Consider the following 9,429-nt stretch of genomic DNA (forward strand, 5'->3'; position numbering starts at 1 on the left):
CTCTGGAACTCCTGACAGGAACCCCTGTCAGAAACAGCGCTCAGGAACTCCTTTCAGGAACACCTCTCAGGAACTCCTCTCAGGTACCCCTCAGATGAATCCCTCTCACGATCTCCTCTAAGGAACCCCACTCAGGAACGCCTCTCACTAACTCCTCTCACTAACTCATCTCAAGAACCCCTCTCAGGAATTCCTCACAGTAGCTCCTCTCAGCAAACCCCCTCAGGAACCCTTCGTAGTAACACCTCTCAGGAACCCCTTTCAGGAGCTTCTCTCAGGAACTCCTTTGAGGAACTCTACTCATGAACTCCTCTCAGGAACTAATCTGAGGGACTGCACCCTGAAACTCCTTTCAGGAACTCCTTTCAGGAACTCCACTCAGGCACCCCTCTCCGGAACCCCTCTCAGGAACTCCTCTCAGGAACCACGCTCAGAAACTCCTCTCAGGAACCCCTCTCAGGAACTCCTCTCAGGAACACCTTACAGAGATGAGGAGAAACGTCTTTAGCCAGTGAGTGATGAAACTATGGAATTCTTTGCAACAGAAGTTTGAGGAGGCCAATATTTAAACCTGGTGGATTTTGATAAAGGTGTCCACACTGCAGCAAAGTCCTGATTGCAGCAACAGCCTGGATTAACATGTTGTTCACATCAGAACTGAGGGGGTACCGTGCAGGTATTTTACGTTAACATGCCAATGACTCAGGAACCCCTCTGAGGGACTCACACTGGAGTCCTCCTCAGGAACTCTTCTCAGGAAAACCTCTCAGGGTCACTTCTCAGTAACCCCTCGTAGGAAACCCTCTCAGGAAGTCTTCTCCGGAGCTCCTCACCGGAACCTCTCTCAAGAAACCCTCTAAGTAACTCCTCTCAGGAACCGCTCTCAAGAACTCCTCACAGGAACCGCACTCAGTAACTCCTCTCAGGAACCCCTATCAGGACTCCTTTCAGGATATCCTCTCACGTACCACTCTCAGGAACCCCTCTCAGCAACTCCTCTCAGGAACTCCTCTCAGAATCTCCTCTCAGGAACTCTCAGGAACCCCTCTCAGCAACTCCTCTCAGATACCCCTCTGAGGATCTCCTCTCATCAACCCCTCTTATGATCTCTTTTCAGCACCTCTGAGGAATAACTCTCAGTAAACCCTCACAGGGACTCATCTCTGCAACTTATCTCAGGAACTCCACACGGGAACTCATCTCAGAAACTCCTCTCAGGATCTACTCTCAGTAACTCCTCTGAGGAACCACTCTCAGGAACTCCTCTCACGATGTTCTATCCATACATCCTCTCAGTAACTCCTCTTAGGAACCACTCTCAGGATGTACTCGTAGGAACCCCTCTGAGGTGCTCTCTCAGGATCTCCTCTCAGGAAAGCATCTCAGGAATACTTTCAAGAGTTCCTCCCAGTATCTACTATCATAAACCCCTCTCATGAACTCTCCTCTGGGTCATCTCTCAGGAGCCCCTCTCAATAACTACTCACAAGAACCCCACTCAATATCCACTCCCAGGAACCCTTTCTCAGAAACCCCTCTGAGGAACTCTCATCACGAAGTCTCCTCAGGAACTCCTCTCAGGAACACCTCTCAGGAAATCTCCTCAGGAACTAATCACAGGAGCCCCACACAGGAACTCCTCTCATTAGCTCACACCTCTAACTCCCACTGCAAATCCCCTCAGGAACTCATCTCAGCAACTCCTCTGCATAACTCCTCGCAGGAACCCACCTCAGGAAGTCCTCTCAGCAGCACCACTCAGGAACCAGTCTCAGGAAACCCCTACGTAACTCGTTTCAGGAACTCCTCTAAGGAACTACTCTCATGAACATCTCTCAGGAAACCCTCTCAAGAGGTCCTCTCAGGAATTCCTCTCAGGACCTGCACGCAGTATCTTCACTCAAGAACCCCTTTCAGGAACTCATCTTAGAAACTCCTCTCAGGAACCACATTCAGTAACTCCTCTCAGGAACCCCTCGGGGAACTCATCTTTGGAAGCCTACTCAGTAACCATTCCAGGAACCCCTCACCGGACCGCCTCTCAGCATTCCCTCACAGGAACTCCTCTCAGTTGCTCCGCTCAGGAACCCCTCTCAGAAACTCCTCTCAGGAACTCCTCTCAGGATCTGCACTCAGTATCTTCTAGCAAGAAACCGTCTCAGGTACTCCTCGCAGGAACCACACTCAATAACTCATCTCAGGAACTATTCTCAGAAACTCCTCTCGGGACCGGCACTCCATATATTCTCTCAAGAACCCCTCTCAGGAACTCCTCTCAGGAACTTTCTCAGTAACCCCACTCAGGAACCCCTCACAGGACCTTCTCTCAGCATTCCCTCACTGGAACTGCTCTCAGTTGCTTCTCTCAGGAAGCTCACTCAGTAACTCCTCTCAGGAACTATTCTCACAAACTCCTCTCGGGAACCACTCTCAAGAACCTCTCTAAGTAACTCCTCTGAGGAAGCCTTCTCAGGAACACCTCTCAGGGTCTCCTCTAATGGCACACCTCTCAGGAACTCCTCACAGTAACAGCGCTCAGTAACTCCACTCAGGAACCCCTCTCAAGACAGCTTTCAGGGTATCCTCTCACGTACCACTCTCAGGAACACCTCTCAGAAACAACACTCAGGAACACCTCTCAGAAACTCCTCTCAGGAACCCCTCTCAGGAACTCCCCTCAGAAACTCTTCTCAGGAACACCTCTCAGTAACTGCTCTCTGCAACTACGATCAGGAGCCCCTGTCAGAAACAACCCTCAGTAACTACTGTCAAGAACACATCTCAGGAATTCCTCTCAGGAACGCCTCACATGAAATCTCCTCTCAGGAACTCTTCTCATGAACCCCTCTCAGTCACTCCTCTCAGGAACTTCTCATAGGCACCCCACTTAGGAACGCCTCTCAGTAACTCATCTCTGTAACTCCCTCTGTAACTCCTCTCAGTAATTCCACTCAGGAACCCCGCTCAGGAATCCCCACTGTAACTACACTCAGGATCCCCTCTGACAAAAATATCTCAATAATTCCTCTCAGGAAACCTTCTCAGGAACATCTCTCTCGATCTCCGCTTAGGCACCCCTCTCAGGAACTCCTCTCAACAACACCTCTCAGGAACTCCTCACAGGAACTTCTCTCAGGAACAGCACTCAGACACTCCTCTCAGGAACCCCCCTCAGGAACTCCTCCTATCAACCCTTCTCAGGAATTCCTCTCAGGAACTCCTCTCAGGAACAGCACTCAGACACTCATCTCAGCAACCCCCCTCAGGAACTCCTCTTATCAACTTTTCTCAGGAATTCCTCCCAGGAACTCCTCTCAGGAACCCTGGTCAGGAATTCTCTACAGTATGTACACTCAGGAATTCCCTCTCAAGAATTCTTCTCAATTTTTCCTCTCAGGAAACCATCTCAGGAACAGCTCTCAGAATCTCCGCTCTGAAGCTCCTCTCAGGAACCCCTCTCAGGAACCCCTCTCAGGAACTCTACTCACTAAGTTTCTCAGGAACTCCTCTCAGGAAAAGCACTGGCTTACTCCTCTCAGAAGCCTCTCATAGGAACCCTTCTCAGGAACTCCTCTCAGGATCCCTCCCAGGAATAACTCTCGGGAACTTCTCTATTAAACTCTCCTCAGGAACTCCTCTCAGGTTTTCATTTAGGCACTCCAGTCAGGAAATCCTCCCATGAAGCCATCTCAGTAACTCCTCGCATGACCCACTCTCATGAATTCCTCTCAGGATCTTCATTACTGAGCTCCTCTCAGGAACCCCTCTCAGGAATCCCTCTCAGTCACTCCTCTCAGTGACCCTTGTAAGTAGCTGCTCTCAGGAACTCCTCACAGGAACACCTCACAGTAACATTTCTTCGGAACCCCACTCAAAAAGCGTCTCAGTCACTCACCTCTGTAACTCCCTCCTTAACTCCTCTGCAGAACTCCTTTCAGCAACTCCTCTCAGTAACTCCTCTCCGGAGCCTCCCTCAAGAAGCCCTTTCAGTAATTCCTCTCATGAATCCCTCTCAGGAACACCTCTCAGGGACCCCTCCAACGAACTCCTCTCAGGAACATCACTGAGAAAATCCTCTCAGGAACTCCTCTCAGGAACACCTCTCAGGAAACACATTCAGAAACTTCTCTCAGGAACCCTCCTCAGGAACACCTCTCAGGAACTCCAGTCAGGAACTGTGCTCTGAAACTGCTCTCTAGAACCCAACTCAGGATCTCCTCTGATTAGAATTTATAATACTCATTGTATATCTGTTTTTCTGGTTTCCCTGTGACCATAGTCCCTAACTAGTAAATATGGAAAATATACATTCTTCAAAAAAGCAAATTTATTCACAAAAACATATCAAATGTAAATTTAACTGTTTGCAGCGATATTTAAATATTTTTAAAAAGTTCGATAGATTGTTATATCATCTGTCACATTGTTACAATAGTTTTCTGACCACGTTAATAATCGTGAGCGCTTAACTAGGTCCTAATGGCTTGGCAGTTTGGGCATTGTATTTAGTTCAAATGTGAAAGGAACATGCTGGTATCGATGCAAATGATAGATATTGAGATTGTATAATGTAATATCAATGAGAGTAGGGCTGTAGTCCGCTTGTTTGTTTTAAATGTCCAGTGTGTTGGTTTGCTGATGCCGTTTTAACCGATCAGACACAGTGAAGTTCATCGCTTATATGAAACTGCAGCTATTGGATCCCAAAGACACAATCAAACAATAGCAATGTAATTTAGTGATGACAAATGTTTTAGTCGTTAGCCAATATGTCTGGAATGAGATTCTTGTCCAACGGACAATGTCCTTGATTTTTCAAAGCCTTTCAAATCAAATGGTTTCAAACTTCTAGAAAGGGAGAAAAATGAAATAACTCTCTGTATCATTACGCTGCCTTGTATACATCAAATAAGGATGTAAAATGAGGCTCCCCCATCATTGTGGATAGGGAGACTTGCAAACAATATGTAAAACTGTCCATTGTCCACTGTTTTTCCTGTTGTGTGAAGGCGTATCTTGACCAATATATTTGCCTGTTGTTTAAATCTATCCCTGGTACAATATATTTTCCCTTTTGTAAAACTGTCATTTGTCCAATGAATTTTTCTGTTCTGTAAACCTTTCCCATGCACAATGTATTGTCCTCTTCTGTAAAGCTATCCCATGCACAATATATTTTCCTGTTCTGTATAAATGTTTCCCAACACAATGTATTTTCCTGTTCTGTAAAGCTGTACCATGCACAATGTTTTGTCCTGTTCTGTAAAGCTGTCCTATGCACAATGTATTTTCCTGTTCTGTAAAGCTGTCCCATGCACAATGTGTTTTCCTGTTCTGTAAAGCTGTCCCATGCACAATGTATTCTCCTGTTCTGTAAAGCTGTCCAATGCACAATGTATTTTGCTGTTCTGTAAAGCTGTCCCATGCACAATGTGTTTTCCTGTTCGGTAAAGCAGTCCCATGCACAATTATTGTCCTGTTCTGTAAAGCTGTCCCTTGTCCACTGTATTTTCCAGTTATGTAAATCTGTCCCTTGTCCAGTGTATTTTCCTCCTATGGAAAGGTGTCCCTTGTTCGCTGTAGTTTCCAGCGGTGGAAAGGTACCCCTTGTTCAGTGTATTCTCCTGTTGTGTAAATCTGTCCCTTGAACAGTGGATTTTCCCTTTGTGTAAATATGTCCCTTATCCAATGCATTTTCCTTTTATTTAAATCTGTGCCCTGCACAATGCATTTTCCTGTTGTGTAAAGTTGTCGCTTGTTCAGTGAAGAAGGTACTCCCTCCTATCCAGCAACTACGATATATCTGTCCCTGTTTCAGTGTATTTTCCTGTTTTGGAAAGGTATCCCTTGTTCAGTGTATTCTACTGTTTTGTCAATATGTCCCTTGCCCCGTGTATTTTCCCTTTGTGTAAATATATCCCTTGTCCAATGTATTTTCCTGCTGTTTAAAGCTGTCCTCTTCACAATGTATTTTCCTGTTGTGTAGCGATGTTCCTTGTACAGTGAAGAAGCTTCTCCCTCCTATCCAGCAACTACCACAAAGGCCAATTGAAGATGGTAAATTACAATCCCCTATCACACAGCGACCACAGAGAATCAACCTTCATTTAACCGGGTTTATTCAAGCATATGCAAGGGAGCTGCAACCATTCCTGAAAATGACCCAGCTCCCAGATTGATTACATTTCACTACTTTTGAACATTTTCTTATCACAATACAGTTGAGTTCTTTTGAATACAGCCAATCAGTAACAGACACACTGGTACCATGTTAAAACTATCCCATGGAGTACATACAAATGTGTTTTTGCTAATCAATTGTTCTAAAGGCTGGATAAATAATTGTATCTTCAAAACAAAATTAAAATACGTACGCAAAGACCTTTGATCTCTTAACTCAGGACTGTTTGTGTTTCATCAAAGTCCTCTCTTTGTCTTTGTACGTCCTCCCATATCTAATGTAAACCAGCTGCCCCGTCCGTACCTGACAGAGGAGTATAGCTAATCTAACTTTGTGTTATGTTTATCTCCACTCCAGTTCTCAAGGCCTGAAGGCAACATTGCAACAGTTGAATTGTTCTGTCTGTGACTGGACATTAACTCATCTCTTGAAACTATGCAAATCACACAAACTCAAGGTGCCTTTGTGTTCAATATCAATCTGCTTACCCTCTCCTGTCAATAGGTTTAGCCTCAATAGCTGTCTGGAGATTTTATGTGTTTTTTTCAGTAAATTCTTACAGTGTTCTCTTTTAGCATTTTCGATTTTTCCCCCTAATAAGCCCAAGCTGACCACACATTTAAGTTGGGAATTCCTCTTCTTGCCCTTCGGGTGTCCAGTCATCGAGACCACTAGTGGAAACCTACACCTCCTGGTTGTATAACCTTACTTTCCCTTTCCCTGCCCTCTTCCTTCAATTATGCATAGGTCGGGGAACTGATGTGCACCTTTCGTTTGTTGCTGGCTGTATCTGGAAAGTCCCTTTCTAGGGTTTGGTTTGGTAACAGCAGAGTCCGATAGTGCATAAGAGCATAATTCATGTGGATATCGTCAATCCCATTCTAAAAATGCCCCACCAATTAATTAATCTTCCGGCCCTAGCATAGGAAGTAGTTGATTGGGTGAATCTCCTGGCCGACTGGGTGGCTAAATCCACTTGCACAGGCACTCTCGCGATTTGTTGTTTAGAAGCATCTGCATATGCTTGGCATATCCTTGTTGCTTACTGCATGGCTAGGCGTGTTATTCTGATAGGAGTTTGATCAATAGAACCATAGAACCATAGAACACTACAGCACAGAAAAGCAGGGCATTCGGCCCTGCTAGTCTGTGCTGAAATATTATTCCGCTAGTCCCATTGACCTGCACCCAGTCCATGACCCTCCAGACCTCACCCATCCATGTGTCTATCCAATTTGTTCTTAAAACTTAAGAATGAGCCCGCATTTACGGCATTCATCCCACCAAGGGCTAAACAAGTACCCTGTGGTCCTGCCCGGCACATGGAAGCCTCCTATAGTAAATGGATTGGTCACCTGCAGGCTGCAATTCGAGTTGCTAGCAGAAACCAAGCACCCATAAAGGAACTCAGCCTCGCAGGTCATGAAGCACCATTGAGTTGTGGATAGCTGAATTGCATTCAATGCTTCCTGAATCGGGAAAGCGGTGCATGTAACTGTGCTTGTGTTTGTGACTATGCCCCGAATTAGGGACGATCAAACAATGTAATTTCTTGATTCTGAACAACAATCTCTAGTAATCATCAGTAGCATGTCTTTTCCATAGGATCTGTATCCACGTAGCCCCACGCGGAATACCGTCCCCCCTCCACTTTATCTACTCCTAGGGAATCAAACAAACAGCTGTTTAGGAAAGCCCCGTTTGGGTGATGTTCTTAGGGAATGGCCATGATAAATTTTATCACTCCATCCTCTCCTCCACCTTGAGCTGACGTAATTACGAGTTCCTGTCGCCCCTTGCCTAATATATATGAGGTTGAATTGGTAAACTGACCCGAACTTGTGTTCGGGAATTATTCCGAACCTGATATCCTCAATGTCGGACTTTACCCCACTAATTGAATCTCGCGCTAGCATATCACATGCTTTCCCTGTGGCTTGTTATTCGCCTGTGTCTATTATTACATCTGCAGCCTGCCTATGAATCCATAGCAGACCCTCTCCTTGTAGCTCTACTGATGTCAGGGCATATCCTGTCCCGTGCGCACTGTAGTGCAGTCCATGAACGGTATCAGCAGCCACACAGGAGGTATTACCATTTAAGTCATAGATCCTGCCAGAATTAAGTATGGAATCAACACTCACAATTAGCCCTCCCATGTCTCCTAGTTTACTTCTTATTAACCTAACCTGTGCTTTTGCCCGAATTCCTGGAACGATTCGAAAATTATAGTCATTGACTATCTTCTTGAATTAGTGTCTAGCCCATTTGAAGGAACCCTGGTGGCTGTGACCAGTGGTGTGTAACACTGCAAGGAGTCCTGAGGCTTTGTATGTAACTTTCAGAGAGGACATAGTTACACCATGTAATCGTGATTTTGATCTTCCTATCCTGACTACCCCATCCTGGGGAGGAGGTGGGGAGTGACTTACTATATCTGGACATTCGGTGGGTCTTTGCTAGCTACACGTAGTCAAATTGTAACATCGAACTTATCTACATACATATCTTTCAATAACATACCTACAAGATTTTTGGCAATACCTTCCGTCCAGCCCCGGCTCCCATATAAATGGGGGCAGATCCGCTCAACCGGCTATCAAATGAACATCTGGCCCCACTAGCTTAAAGGGAGTACCATGACACATGTACCCCCAGAGCCCTATTCCCGTAACTTAATCGTATATGCCCCTTATATCCATATGACGCCTTGAGTCTTTCTGGGTCGAACGGTTTAGATCCTCTGTCGTTTGACAGTCCACCCGTAAAGCGGAGTTACCACAACACATCCAGCCATTCTCCTTAAGATCTGTTACAACCAGGAGGAAGCTATTTCCCTAATCACATCCGGGTTCAAGAGCCGAACTGAACCCCGGGCATATTAAAGATATAACACTCCACTTCTCTTTTATTTGCAACTTTACCCACATGCTGTATGTTTTCCCTCTTAATCCATTGCTTGGTCCTCCTTTGCTGAAGTCTAAACTGCTCCCAATACTCAGTCTTGCTGTTTTATTTTCTAGCAACTTCATATGACTCCTGTTTGGAACTACGATTACCATTAAGCAATTATATTTTTCATGTTTGCACCGCTTATCCTAATGTTTTTTTTATATTGAGCCAGACCGGAGTTCATAACTACTGCAATGCACGCATTCGGTCCATAAACATTAACATTTGCATATTTACCGTCATGTTTGTTAATGAAGTTCCCCTACCTACCTTAGACAACTCACCCTCATAACTTC

The 9,429-nt window shown here is 45.3% G+C and overlaps 1 pseudogene; it reads right to left on the reverse strand.

Moving 5' to 3' along the window:
* Nucleotides 1–589: 589 nt before the first annotated feature.
* Nucleotides 590–730, reverse strand: LOC144672813 (small nucleolar RNA SNORA53; annotated as a pseudogene).
* Nucleotides 731–9,429: the final 8,699 nt, after the last annotated feature.

This window comes from Cetorhinus maximus, unplaced genomic scaffold, assembly GCF_964194155.1.
Source record: "Cetorhinus maximus unplaced genomic scaffold, sCetMax3.hap1.1 HAP1_SCAFFOLD_44, whole genome shotgun sequence".
NCBI lineage: Eukaryota > Metazoa > Chordata > Chondrichthyes > Lamniformes > Cetorhinidae > Cetorhinus > Cetorhinus maximus.